This window comes from Meles meles, chromosome 13, assembly GCF_922984935.1.
Source record: "Meles meles chromosome 13, mMelMel3.1 paternal haplotype, whole genome shotgun sequence".
Lineage (NCBI taxonomy): Eukaryota > Metazoa > Chordata > Mammalia > Carnivora > Mustelidae > Meles > Meles meles.
Window position 1 is genome coordinate 5,963,730 of NC_060078.1, and position 15,294 is coordinate 5,979,023.

Sequence of the window (15,294 nt, forward strand, 5' to 3'; positions counted from 1 at the left end):
GATAACATCGCAGGGGTCGTGTGTTTTGATCACGTACCAGACCCCACTGCTAATTTGCTGTTATTGTATTTACTTTCATTCTGCCTCATGTTAATAATAATAATAATTTGTCGTTTCTGAGGCAGCAACACCATCTTTTCCTCTGGGACTACACGCGTCCTACGTGCTAGACTGCGTGAACACGGTACTGAGTAACCAGCAAACTAGAACGTACATGGTCACTGGCCTGTTCTGACGTCCAGGGTTTTCGGGAAGCACGCGTGCAACACGGGGCGGACAACCTGTGCGGGTTTGGGTGGATGGACCCACCGTCCATCTGGCTCCCCAGACCCTTGCCTTTTGCATTCATGCCAGAGCACCAGCGCCCGCCGCGCATCTTGCGGAGGCGGGACTTCCTGTCTCCCTAAAGAAGCACTTCCGGCCAGAGCCGGAAGTTTCGCTGCCGACTGTCGCGTGCGAGGGTCGCGGTTCAGACCACCCCGCTGGCTGCGGGGCAGGTGAGCTTTGGAGGGGCTGAACGGCTGTGGGAGCCAGACGCGGGTGGCTGTCCTGTGGCCGGTGCGTCACCCAGCGGTGCTTCGGTCTTCTGTCCTCGCCTAGAAACTTCTCGGGTTGTCAGAGTCGGGCGGTGCCTGCTCTCTGCCACCCAGGCCAGACCCAGACGCGGACGCAGGGGCGGAAGGGAGTCGGCGGGCGGGGGCTCCGCGCCGGCCGCGGGCGAGGGGGCGGGGTGGGCCGCGCAGCCCCGCACTGTGCGGAGAAGCCTTGTTGGCGCGTGACTAGGGAGGAGGGGGAATGGCTCCGGTGAGAGAAATGGCCCCGAACTCCCAGTCATTTAACGTCTGTGACGGGGAAGTAACGTGAAGGAGGCGCGGAATTTGGAGCGTTTTGGAAAAGAGTTCTGTTGCCGGCAGCTGGGGTTGGCCTAGGTGGTGGGTGCCCGCGGGAGGGCGTGACGTCCCTGTCTGCGGGGGCCGCGTCTGGTGGGAGGACGGGGCTCACGGGAGCCCAGCTGCAGGACGAAGACAGCGGGGACGAAGGACCGGGAGGGCGACTTCGCGTGTGACAGCGGCACAGCGGGCGCTGCCGTCTGAGATTCGTCCCAGCGTCCCCATCCCTTCACTTCTTACCTTTCCCTCCGCTGTCACACACATCACGTCGCTGGGGACTTAAAAAACCCAGGTGGACAGACTCTGCCTTTTGACCGTCGGGTGTTTGTACTCATTGTCGTAACTGAGGTGTCATTCAGGTCCCGACCTCCGGAGTCGCCCGTGACCCCTCGCGCCGCTTGTGTAATCCGGCGGCGAATCGGCGGCGAATCCCGAGACTGTCAGACCCCGGCCTCTCCCACCTCCTCTGCTACGGTTTACAGCCCTGTCACCCGGGCTACTGCCGGGCCCCCTAACTCGTGCGCTGTTCTTCCAGCCTCTTTTCATCCCAGCATCTAGAGCGACCCTCCTAAAAAATCGGATTATTGCCCTCCTTTCAGAAGTCCGGCCAGCACTCCCCCTTTCACCCAGAGCTACCGCTGCTCTTTGCCCCGCTCTCCGGCCTTGGGGTGTTTGCAGTTGAGGCTGCTTTGCCTGGACGGCTCTCCCCCCGCATCTGTGGACACGGTTCAGTCCCTTAACTCCCTCATTTATGGGAATACCGCCCTCAGCGAGGTCTCCCCGACGCGCTCCCCGTTGCGCTCGCGGTCTGTTGAACGCGCCCTGTGCGTTGTCGGAATTGCGGTGCTTCCCTGCTGGGATGGAAACCGCGCGAGGACATCTTTGTACGTTTGTTTACCGCTGTATTCCTAGTGTCTAAAGCAGTGTTTGGCTTTCCGTGAATTTTCTATAATGTAACTGTGGAAGGAATGGACTTGAACTTTTTCTGCCATCTTACACTTGGTACTTTCTGTGCTTTCTTTTCTTGCCTTTTTTTGGATTGAGGTTTGATCTTGTGTGTTTTCTCTTTTCATTTTTTCTTCTCTGTTTCCTTGGAAGATGATATTACCCTGTGTACCCTATTTCGGTACTTACAGGGCTAACCTTTTAATTTTTAATTTAGCTATGCATACTTAATTGAGTCTAATTCAATCTTAGATGAATCTTAACCCCGCTGCACAATATTGTTTTTACCTTTGTTTTACCTTTCTCTGATTTTAAACAGACTTCTTGGATCATCTCAATACTTATTTTTGTAAGATGTAAATGTTCAACAATAAAACTAGAGTTGTTACTATTTTCTGGTGGTTTTGATTTTTTCTTTTTGACTTTTTTTTTTTAAGATTTTATTTACTTGAGAGAGAACATGAGCAGGGGTAGGAGGCTTATAAGGGGGAGATCAGAGGGAGATGGAAAAGCACCCACTGAGCAGGGGGTCTCTCTTTCCAGGACTCAGAAATCATGACCTGAGCCCAAGGTAGATGCTTAACCCAGTGAGCCATCCAGGTGCCTCTTCTGATTGATTTATTAAAGTCAGTTTATCATACACTTAATAGAATATTTGTTGTATACTTAGCACGTGAGAGTTTATTTTTTTTAAAGTATATATACTTTCCCGACTTTAGCATTTTGCTGGGAAATACAAGGGCCCACTGGAAAACAATATGGCAGACAGTGAGTGAAATGAATATGACCCAGAGAGTAAAACTAAAAATACACTATGTGTTAACTAACTTGAATTTATTTATTTATTTTAAAAGATTTTATTTATTTATTTGACAGAGATCACAAATAGCAGAGAGGCAGACAGAGAGAGAGGAAGGGAAGCAGGCTCCCTGCTGAGCAGAGAGCCCCAATGTGGGGCTCGATCCCAGGACCCTGGGATCATGACCTGAGCCAAAGGCAGAGGCTTTAACCCACTGAGCCACCCAGGCGCCCCACTAACTTGAATTTAAATAAAAAAAAAATATATGACCCAGAGAGTAATTAGGGTCTAACGGAAAGGAGAAACATTATAGTTTGCCAGTTATTAGGAGTGCTGGGATGAATTTGTGGAAGAGTGGTTTGGGGAGATTTGCTGGTATTTAAAAGGGCACAAAGTTATTGATTAATATTATTCTCATTCATACAGTTTTGTCATAAAAATTGTGGGTTTGGTGTAGATTTTACTCATTGGTGTTTTAGAGAGGAATGCCTTTGGCCTCATAGGAAATGCTTAAAGCTTTTTGGGGGACCTACTTAAAATTATGTAAGACAATTCAGTATGTGAAGGCTAAGAATCTCCTGTCAGGTTGTAGTAAAACTTGGGAGACAGGCTTTGACATTTAGCATAAAAGGACAGCAAGACATTATGGTAAGTGAAGTAAGCCAGTCACAGAGACAAATACTGTCATTCCACTTATATGAGATACCTCGAGTAGTCAAGTTCATAAAAACACAAGGTAGGGGCTGAGGAGAAAGGGATATGGGAGTTGTTTAATGGGTATAGAGTTTCAGTTTGGCTGGATGAGAAAGTTTTGATAATTGGTTGCCCAACAATGTGAGTATGCCTAATGCCACTGAACTGTATTCTTAAAAATGGTGAAGATCTCGGGGCTCCTGGGTGGCTCAGTGGGTTAAGCCTCTGCCTTCGGCTTAGGTCATGATCTCAGGGTCCTGGGATCGAGCCCCACATTGGGCTCTGCTCTGCGGGGAGCCTGTTTCTCCCTCTCACTCTGCCTGCCTCTCTGCCTATTTGTGTTCTCTCTCTCTGTCAAATAAATAAAATCTTTCAAAAATAAATAAGTAAATTATTTAAAAAATGGTGAAGATCTCTATGTGTATTTTACAACTAAAACACTTTTTTTTTTTTTTTAAAGAACAGCAGATGGGTTTGTTTAAAATTATGCTAAATGCAAGCGCATCGCTGGCTCAGTTGGTAGAGCATATGACTCGGTCTTAGAGTTGTGAGTTTGAGCCCTGCATTGGGGGTGGAGCTTATGTTAAAAAAAAAATTGGGGGCGCCTGGGTGGCTCAGTGGTTTAAGCCGCTGCCTTCGGCTCAGGTCATGATCTCAGGGTCCTGGGATCAAGTCCCGCATCGGGCTCTCTGCTCGGCAGGGAGCCTGCTTCCCTCTCACTCTCTCTGCCTCTCTGCCTACTTGTATCTCTCTCTGTCAAATAAATAAATAAAATCTTAAAAAAAAAAAAAATTGGGCTAAATACTTGGAAATTTTAACATTTTTGGGTGGTAATTTTTTTTAAAGATTTTCTTTCTTTTTTTTTTAAAAAAGATTATTTATTTATTTATTTCCCAGAGATCACAAGTCAGACAGAGATCACAAGTAGGCAGAGAGGCAGGCAGAGAGAGAAGGGGACAGGCTCCCCGTTGAGCAGAGAGCCTAATGTGGGGCTTGATCCCAGGACTCTGGGATCATGACCTGAGCTGAAGGCAGAGACTTAACCCACTGAGCCACCAGGCACCCCAAAGATTTTATTTCTTTATTTGACAGAGAGAGAGCACAAGTAGGCAGAGAGGCAGGCAGAGGGAGAGGGAGAAGCAGGCTTTCTGCTGAGCAGGGAGCCCGATGTGGGACTTGATCCCAGGACCCTGGGATAATAACCTGAGCCGAAGGCAGCTGCTTAACTGACTGAGCCACCCAGGCGCCCCTGGGTGGTAATTTTTAAAAAAGATTTTATTTATTTCAGAGAGAGAGAGAGCATGAGCAAGGGGGAGGGGGAGAAGCGGAGGCTGATGCAGGACTCAATCCCAGGACCCTGGGCTCATGACCTGTGCCGAAGGCAGATGCTTAACCAACTGAACCACTCAGGTGCCCCAGCTTGTTGAAATTAAACTTTCCCATGTCAGCTACTGTTATTTTTAATTTGTAATATAGTTCTTTGATTTATGGAATATTTCCCCTTACCTAAATATAAAATCTAATTTATGATGTTAATGATCTTAATCATTAAGAGATCTTAATGACTACATTGACTGTATATGTTGAGCACTTCTACACAAAAAAACTCATTTAATTCTCACAACACCTATGAAGTAGGTCCCAATACCATCTACATTTTATTATTTATTTTTAATGATTTTATTTATTTATTTGACAGAGAGAGAGAGAACACAAGTAGGCAGAGAGGCAGGTGGAGAGAGAGCGGGAAGCAGGCTCCCTGCAGAACAGAGAGCCCTATGTGGGGCTTGATCCCAGGACCCCGGGATCATGACCCAAGCCAAAGGCAGAGGCCTTAACCCACTGAGCCACCCAGGTGCCCCACCATCTACATTTTACAGATGAGGAAACAGAGACACAGAGAGATTAGATTATCCCGTCCCATTGCTATTCTGTAGTGGACAAGGTCGAATTTCTCTCCAGCAGCCTGGCTGCATATAATGTCCAAATTACGTTAAATAGAACAAATATCTTAATTCTTAGGTGTTTTGCAGTATTCTTTCAGTCGTGGGAGAAAGAAACTGTGCTCAAACTAATGTAAGCAAAAGAAAGACTACTGTTTCATTTAACTGGGCTAATGAAAGGCTTTAGGCATAGTTGGATCAACTCCACTTCCCTTTCTGGCCTTATTTTCAGACAAATTTTTCTAAATAGTGGCAGAGGTACCTCTCAGCTATTCCAGGTTGAAGTGGTCCTTTTGTTTTAAGGTCTAGGGAAAGAGTTGGATCCTGTCTTCAGGTGCCCATGTCATTTTCTAAAAGACTGACTCTCCTTGGGTTAGGATCTTTGCATATGGACCAGTTGCTATATGCCAGGAAAAAGAGGTGAAGAGTCATCATATTGGCCGTAATGGGCCATATGTCCACTCCTGGAGTGGGTGAGTGATAGCCCACCAGGCAGAGAGAGTACACTTCCCACAGGGGAAGTTGCTGGCTGAAAAGGCGGAAAATAAGTGAGAACCGTTTCGATAGTATAGATAGAACTCTAGGTCTCTGTTAGGTGCTTTCCCAGGTTAAGATTCTTCCACTCTTTTTTTTTTTTTTTTAAGATTTTATTTATTTGAGAGGGAGGGAGAGAGGGAATGAGAGAAGAGAGGTCAGCGGGAGAAGCAGACTCCCTGACAAGCAGGGAGCCCGATGTGGGACTCGATTCCAGGACTCTAGGATCATGACCTGAGCCGAAGGCAGTTGCTTTACCAACTGATCCACCCAAGTGCCCAAGATTCTTCCACTCTTAAACAATAATAGTCATTTTTAGGAGAATAGAAGAATTAAATTGTTAACATTTTGAATGGATATTGTGCAGTTAAGATAAAGAAAAGGAAAGCATGTGCTTTATGTTGGAGACTTAGCACCAAACTCCTCTCAGTCCTCAAATTTTCTTTGCTTCTTTATCGAGGATAAAGACCCCTTTAGCAGTCTGATAAATCTTGTGAGCTCCTTAGAATTTGTTTTTAAGATTTTATTTTTAAGTAATCTCCACACCCAACATAGGGCTTGAAGTCAGAACCCCAAGATCAAGAGTCACACACTCTACTGAGCAGCCAGTCACCCTTAAAATGTTTGTTTTTTTAGATTTTATTTATTTATTTGAGAGAGTGCCAGTGCAAGAGAGAGCACAAGCAAGGAAGGGGCAGAAGGAGAGGGATAAGCATACTCCCTGCTGAGCAGGGAGCTACGTGGGGCTCTGTTCCAGGACCCTGAGATCATGAGCTGAAGGCAGACGCTTAACTGACTGAGTCATCCAGGCGCCCCTAAAGTTTTTTTTTGTTTTGTTTTGTTTTTTAAGATTTATTTATTTGAGAAAGAGTGAGAGAGAGAACAAGTGGAGGGATGGGCAGAGAGAGAGAAGCAGGGTCTCTGTGGAGCAGGCAGCCTGATGTGGAACTTGATCCCAGACCCCTAGGATTATGACCTGCGCCAAAGGCAGACACTTAACTGACTGAGCCACCCAGGCGCCCTAAGGTGTTTTTAAATACAGAAAACACATAGCATTTCATATAAAAACTTCTACAACTCAGTACCCAAACCTGAAATAATCCAGTTAAGAAATGGACTGAAGATATGAATAGACATTTTTACATGAAAAAAGGCTCAAAATCACTCACCGTCAGGGAAATACAAATCAAACCTACAATGAGATACCACTTCATACTAGTCAGAATGGCTAAAATGAGCAGGAAACAACAGGTGTTGGTGAGGATGTGGAGAAAGGGGAACGCCCTTGCACTGTTGGTGGGAATGCAAACTGGTGCAGCTACTGTAGAAAACAGTGTTGAGATTCCTCAAAAAGTTAAAAATAGAGCTACCCTATGATCCAGCAATAGCACTGTAGGTATTTACCCAAAGGATACAAAAATACAAATTAAAAGGGAGTACATGCACCCAATGTTTATAGCAGCATTATCAACAAGAGCCAAATTATGCAAAGAGCCTAAATGTCCATCAACTGATGAATGGATAAAATGGGGCACATGTCTGCAATGGAATATTATGCAGCCTTAAAAAAGAATGAAACCTTGGGCGCCTGGGTGGCTCAGTGGGTTAAGCCGCTGCCTTCGGCTCAGGTCATGATCTCAGGGTCCTGGGATCGAGTCCCGCATCGGGCTCTCTGCTCGGCAGGGAGCCTGCTTCCCTCTCTCTCTCTCTCTGCCTGCCTCTCTATCTACTTGTGATCTCTCTCTGTCACATAAATAAATAAAATATTAAAAAAAAAAAAAGAATGAAACCTTGCCATTTGCAACCATATGGGTGGAGCTAGAGAGTATAACCCTAAGTGAAACAAGTCAGAGAAGGACAAATACCATATGATTTCACTCGTGTAATTTAAGACACCCAACAAACATGGAGGGATAAAAGAGGAGAATCAAGAAACAGACCCTTAATTATAGGGAACAAACTGATGGTTACCAGATGGCAGGTGGGGGGGGGATGGGTGAAACAGGTGATGGGGATTAAGGAGGGCACTTGTGATGAGCACTGGGTGTTTGGATGGAATGCTGAATCACTAAATTCTGCACCTGAAACTAGTGTTACACTATATCTTAACTAACTGAAATTTAAATAAAAACTTGGGGGGGGGGATAGAAAATATATAAGGATTTCAGATGAAATCCAGTTATGTGAAATGAAGTTTTTATGTCAAGAGACATAAAAATTGTAATATTTCATGTGCTCATTAACATTAAATGACAAAAATCTAGACTGTAATTTTGAAATAGTGATGCATATAAAGAGTATCTTGAGATATCTGTAATAGCTATAATGTGATATAAAATATCTGCGATCATAGGTGCTGCTAATCCAGCTGATTTTTGGCCGATAGGCACAATTTCAGTGAGAAGTTAGTGAATTTCTTCAGTTAGAACATACCTTGAGGGGACGCCTGGGTGGCTCAGTTGGTTAAGCCGCTGCCTTCGAGTCCCACATCGGGCTCCTTGCTCAGCAGGGAGCCTGCTTCTCCCTCTACCTCTCTCTGCTACTTTGTCTGCCTGTGCTAGCTCTGTCTCTCTCTCTCTCTGACAAATAAATAAATAAAATCTTAAAAAAAAAAAAAAAAGGTACTTTGAGAACCTATGGACTTAGAGTAAAAAATACTTCATGTGGGCACTGTCCAGGTAGTCAGCCCAGTACTCCAACCACCTGGTGAGAGTGAGGTCTCACTCTGTTCTTTTAGTTGGCCCTGATCCCCCGTTGCATGACTTGTACTGTTTCTTTGACCAGGCCTCCCAGATGCAGTCTTTGGGTTTCTGAGAAACATTCACTTGGACTGTCCCTTATTGTGCTGTTCCCACTCTTTGGGAGCCATCTATGTTTTCTTGAATCCTTTGATACCAGACATTAACCTTGATCTCCCTTCACGGTCATGACCTAACCACTTAGATATATTCCCTCCCATCTTTTTTTTTTTTTTAAGATTTTATTTATATATTTGAGAGAGAGTGTGTGCATGTGAGAGAGAGCGGTGGGGGCAGGGGTGGAGGCGGAGGGGGAGAGGGAGAGGCAGGGAGAATCTCAAGTAGACTCCACACTTGAACCAGATGTGGGGTTGAATTTCATGACCCAGTGTCCTAATTAAAGGTGAAGCAAATCAAAACGCTACAAAACTTAAAATATTGGGAATTAAATTTATTTATTTCTTAAAAGATTTTGATTTATTTGACACAGAGAGACACAGGGAGAGAGGGAACATAAGCAGGGGGAGTGGGAGAGGGGGAAGCAGACTTCCTGATGCAGGGCTCCATCCCAGGACCCTGGGATCATGACCTGAGCTGTAGACAGACACTTAATAACTGAGCACCCAGGTGCCCCATAAATTTCCTATTTTTTAAATTGTACTAAAATACAGATAACATTGAGCATCTTAATTTTTTTTTTAAGATTTTATTTTTAAGTAATCTCTACCTCCACAGTGGGCTTGAACTCACAGCCCTGAGATCAAGAGTGGTATGCTCCACCGACTGAGCCAGCCTGGCACCTCAGACCATTTGAACAATTTTTAAGTGTACTACAGTTCAGTAGTGTTAAGTAAATTCACATCATTGTACAACCATCACCACCTTCTGTCTCCAGAACTCCTTTCATTTTGCAGAACTGAAACTCTTAGCCTTTAAACAACACTTTTCCCCTCCCCACATCCCTTGACAACCACAAATCTACTTTCTCTCTCTATACATTTGCTGACTCTAGGTACTTCTTTTAAGTGGAATCATACAATATTTGTCCTATTGGCTTGTTTCACTTAACATGATGTCCTCAGGGTTCACCCACATTGTAGCATATAGCAGAATTCCCTTTTTTTCTTTTTTAAAGATTTTAGTTATTTGACAAAGATCACAAGGAGACAGAGAGGCAGGCAGAAAGAGAGGGGGAAGCAGAGAGCCCAATGTGGGGCCCGATCCCAGGACCCCAAGATCACCCCAAGACAAAGGGAGAGGCCCCAACCCACTGAGCCACCTGGGCTCCCCTCCCTTTCTTTTTAAGGCTGAATAATATTGTATGCATACGTCACATTGATATTTGGGTTAGTTCCATCTCTTGAGTCTTTGTGAATAATAGCGCTGTGAACATGGTTGCAAAGTATCTTCTTGTGTCCTTCCTTTTAGTTCTTTTCAAATATTTTATTTGAGGAATTATGTAGTCCTCTCATCATGAAGAACATCATGAAGAAAAGGGAATCAAAATGAAGAGATGCTCAGCTTCCTTCATAAAAGGAAATGTAAATAAAATGCATATTTCACTTGTCAGACTGACAACCAAAATTGTGTTAATACTTTATGAAGGGCAGTGTGACGACACAGGGGCTCAAAGGGTGCTGCTAGGACTGTGAATTGGTCCAGCCACTAAAAAGGAACATTTGTTATTGCCTATCAGCATTAAAAATGTACATACCTTTTGACTTAGCAATACCTGTTTTGAGAATTTTCTACAGATATTTTTGCACAGGTATAAAAAAAAAAGCAGGTTTAGTCTTTGCAGTATTTGTAATAGCAAAAACTTGGGAGTAACCGAAGTCCATCAGTTTGAAGACTGGTTAAATCACGCTGTATCTATACAAATACTATGCAGCCAGAAAAAATTTAAAAGCTCCTGACATGGCTGTAGATAAATTTCCAGGTTAAATTATTGAATGAAAATGTAAGGAACAAAACCACATATGTAGTATGGTATCATTTGTGTAAAGAAAGAAGAAAAATACCGGTGATATACTTATAAATATAAGTTATACTTATAAGTATATATATAACTTATATATATATAATATATATAATATATTAATATAATAATTATTATAATAATGTTCAATTATATATAATATATAATAATTATATATAATATATTATATATTTTTTATAAATATATAAATATAAATATAAATATATTAAAATATATATATTATATATATTTATTATATATTATATATTTATTATATATATTTTATTTATATATTATTTATAAATATATATTCATATATAATATATTATATATAATATATAATTATATTATATAATATATTGATAATATAATTATTAATATTGATATATTAATATATTAACGATATAATTATTAGTATATTATATATAATATATTATATATTATTAATATATGATTATATGATATATATTATATAATTATATTATATATTATATTATATATTATATTATATATTAATAATATAATATGATTAATATATATTGATATATAATATATAACATAATATAATAATATATATAAGTTATATATATACTTATATATAATATAAGTTATATATATACTTAAATATAATATAAGTTATATATATACTTATATATAAGTATACTTATAAATATACTTATAAATACTTATAAGCTTAAGATGCATATGGACGTATATAGAAGGTACTAATAAAGCTGTTGCCAGCAGGAAGAGAGAATGACTAGCAGGAGTAGAAAGGAAACTTGCAGTGTATTCCTTTTATACTTTTTTGAGTATCATCTATTTAAAAAATTAAATAAGAAAGATATGCCTAGAAAAATACAAGGATTGGGGTGTCTGGGTGGCTCATTCGTTAAGTATCTGCCTTTGGCTCAGGTCATGATCCTGAGATTGAGCCCCTGCATCAGGCTCCCCACTCTGCAGGAAGCCTGCTTCTCCCTCTCCCACTCCCCCTGCTTGTGTTCTCTTTCTCCCTCTCTCAATCTCTGTCAAATAAATAAATAAATAATCTTTAAAAAAAAAAGAAAAAGAAAAATACAAGGATGAAATGGAAAAAGAGACCACCTAACCAGTGACTTCTAGACACTTGAATAGACTTTTTAAGAAAAACATCAGTTAAAAAAAAAAAAAGAAAGAAAGAAAAACATCAGTAAAGTTGAGCCTCAAAATCAACTCGTGAAAAAATGTGAAGACAAGAAAAGAAGCTTTTGGGATTGATCTAGACTGAAAAGTAGTACAAGAAAGTCTACTCCTTGGGTGTAGTAGTATATGTCTTTTAGCTTTAAATCCTGAATATTTTGAAACATAGGAAACACCCAGATACTCGTTGCTTTTATTTAATGATTGTTAATATTTTGGCAGCTTTGCTTCATCTTTTGAAAATATATTTAATGTAGTATAAGAGAGGACAGAAAAGTGGCAGATTGATTCAATTTCTTATCTTTTGTTATTTCTATGGAGAATGATTTCCTGTCTTGTCCAAAAAAAAAAAAAAAAAAAAAATCTGGTTAGAAAGCATGTTGAAGATAAAAAGAGATGGGATAGCATTTGGCCATTTTCAATTAGTGTGCATTCTCTGGGTGCCTGGATGGCTCAGTCAGTTAAGCCTTTGCCTCAGGTCATGATCCTGGTCCTGGAATTGAGTCCTGCATCCTCAACAGGCTGCTGGCTCAGCAGGGAGTCTGCTTGTCCCTCTCCCTCTGCTCCCCAACTCATGAATGTGTGCGCATGTGCGTGTGCGCGCATGTGCGTGTCCATGCACAGGCTCTCTCTCTCTCTCTGATAAATACATCTTTGAATTAGTCTGCATTTCAAGAGAAATTACATCTAGAAATTTATGAAAAACTGGCAAAAACGATTGCAAAAAATTCCTGTTCATAATTTTCTAAAGAGTAATGAACAAGGGGAACTAGAATTTCTAGGAAAGATGTTTTGTGAACATTTGGAAAAAGTAATAATCCTAAGGAGATAGGAAGAGTTTAATGAGTCTTGGCTAAATTTATCTTTTTTTGTTTGTCTTTTGGATTGTAATTCCCTGGCAAGCCAGGGAAATTTGCAGAGAACAGTGCATTATTTCCTTTCACTTTTCATCATCTTTCCTTTCCTCCCTCCTCATTATTGTTAATAGAACAAATAACAGCTATTCCTTCCAAATATATTCATACAACTGAGAGGTGTGTAAGTTAAAGAGTGAAGAGACCCCTTCCCCCACCCCACTCCTCTGACAGTATACTCTGGGACTGACGATGGGGTTTGATTTCAGTGGGGGCTCGTGACATTCACAAAGCTCATGACATTCTTGCTTGTGAACTGGGTAATAGGAGAGCTTGTAACTATAAACCATTTTACCCAAAGTTTGTATGAGTTCTTTCTTTGGTTAGGTCATATATACGTGGGTCATATACATAGACATACATACATATTTTATCCTTGATCTTAGAAAAATTAGGACAGAACTAGGAGAGATAATGTTAGATTATTCTATGTTTAAAATATATAAATGTAAAGTCCTACATTTACACATAATGTTATGATGTGTTAAGTCCTACTTCAATAATTAGTTGCACAAGGGGTGCCTAGGTCAGCGTATAACTCTTGATCTTGGGGGTCATGAATTCAAGCCCCACATTAGGTATAGAGATTACTTGAAAAATAAATTGTTGTACAAGTATAGCATAGAGGACCTGATTTGAAAGTTCTTCCTGGTAATTCGTAAGACTTTACAGAAACAAGTAAACAAGTAGACTTTCTCTTAGTCTTAGTGTCAGTATTTAACTTTTCCTTTGGATGGATGGTTTGGGCATGGCTTTCTCGAATCTTCAATATATTTATTTACTTTGAATAACTATCTCAAGAATTTTTCCCAAGGAAATACTTCAAAGGACAAGAATAATTTAAAAGTGAAAATGTTTTTAGCTGTTTTCTTTGAGATAGTAAACAATGGAGGCATATATCAACAGGGAAATGATTAAAGTGTGGTATCTACAGGTCAACATTAAAGAGATTAATATGACTGTGGCTATATAGAAAAATGTTCCTGCTATTAAAGAAGTAGAACAGATCCATATCTACATCTTTTTTTTTTTTTTAAAGATTTTATTTATTTATTTGACAGACAGAGATTACAAGTAGGCAGAGAGGCAGGCAGAGAAGAAGAAGCAGGCTCCCTGCCGGGCAGAGAGCCTGATGTGGGGCTCAATCCCAGGACCCTGGGATCATGACCTGAGTGGAAGGCAGAGGTTTTAACCCACTGAGCCACCCAGGTGCCCCTATATCTTTTTTCTTTTTTTAAGAGATTTTATTTATTTGTTAGAGAAACACAGCGAGACAGGGAACACAAGCAGTGGGAGAGGGAGAAGCAGGCTTCCTGCTGAGCAGGGAACCCAAGGCAGGGCCAATCTCAGGATCCTGGGATCATGATTTGAGCCAAAGGTAGACGCTTAATGACTGAGCCACCCAGACGCCCCCATATCTATTTCATTCATTCATTCATTTATTTTAGATTTTATTTATTTGACAGAGAGAGAGATCACAAGCAGGCAGAGAAGCAGACAGAGACGGGAGGAAGCAGACTTCCCGCTAGGCAGAGCGCCTGATCCGGGGCTGAGCTGAAGGCAGAGGCTTAACCCACTGAGCCACCCAGACACCCTTATCTATTTCAATTGTAAGAAAATTGTATTTACATGTTAATGAAAATTGAAAAGGGCATTTAAAACTAGTGAAAACTGTTTTTTAGCTTAGAGTTAAATTTAAACATTTAAATTCTTTTACATTTGAATCTTTATTATTTATTTTAAAAATTATTTTATTTGAGTATAGTTGATACACAGCGGTACTTTAGCTTCAGATTTACAACATAATGATTCAGTTTCTTTATACATTTTGCTATGTTCACCACAAGTGATGCTACCCTCTGTCACCACAGAAGTCTATTAGAGTATCATTGACTGTATTCCCTATACTGTGCCTCTCATTCCTGTTACTTAATCATTGCATAACTGGAAGCCTATAGCTCCCTTTCTGCCCACCCACCCATCCCCTCTCTGGCAAACATTAGTTCTTTGTATTTAAGGTCTGATTCTGCTTTTTGTGTATTCATTTGTTTTTTTCTATAGATTCCACCTGAGTGAAATTATATGATATTGGTCTTTTTCAGTCTGAGTTATTTTACTTAGCTTAATACCCTCTAGATCCATCTTTGTTGTCGAAAATGGCATAATCCCATCCTTTTTTTTCCTTCTCCAAAATTTTTTTTTATTAACATATAATGTATTATTAGCCCCAGGGGTACAGGTCTGTGAATCGCCAGGTTTACATACTTCACAGCACTCACCATAGCACATACCCTCCCCAATGTCCATAACCCCACCACCCTCTCCCTACCCCCCTCCCCCCAGCAACCCTCACTTTGTTTTATGACATAAAGAGTCTCTTATGGCTTGTCTCCCTCCCGATCCCATCTTGTTCCATTTATTCTTTTCCTACCCCCCAAACCCCCTGCATTGCATCTCCACTTCCTCATATCAGGGAGATCATACAATAGTTGTCTTTCTCCGATTGACTTATTTAGCTAAGCATAATACCCTCTAGTTCCATCCATATCGTTGCAAATGGCAAGATTTCATTTCTTTTGATGGCTGCATAGTATTCCATTGTATATATATATACCTTATTTATCCATTCATCTGTTGATGGACATCTAGGTTCTTTCCATAGTTTGGCTATTGTGGACATT

General features: G+C 40.9%; 1 protein-coding gene across 3 annotated transcripts in view; it reads left to right on the plus strand.

Moving 5' to 3' along the window:
* The first annotated feature begins 423 nt into the window (after positions 1 to 423).
* TBCE (tubulin folding cofactor E) overlaps positions 424 to 15,294 on the plus strand; it is an 81,216-nt gene continuing 66,345 nt past the window's right edge. Inside the window, exon 1 of one of the 3 annotated variants that reach the window (XM_046027871.1) lies at positions 424 to 497. The gene's annotated coding sequence lies outside the window, so the exon portion shown is untranslated. Of the gene's footprint in view, positions 559 to 15,294 lie in introns of all 3 variants that reach the window. The other 2 variants (XM_046027872.1, XM_046027873.1) reach the window with 2 other exon arrangements.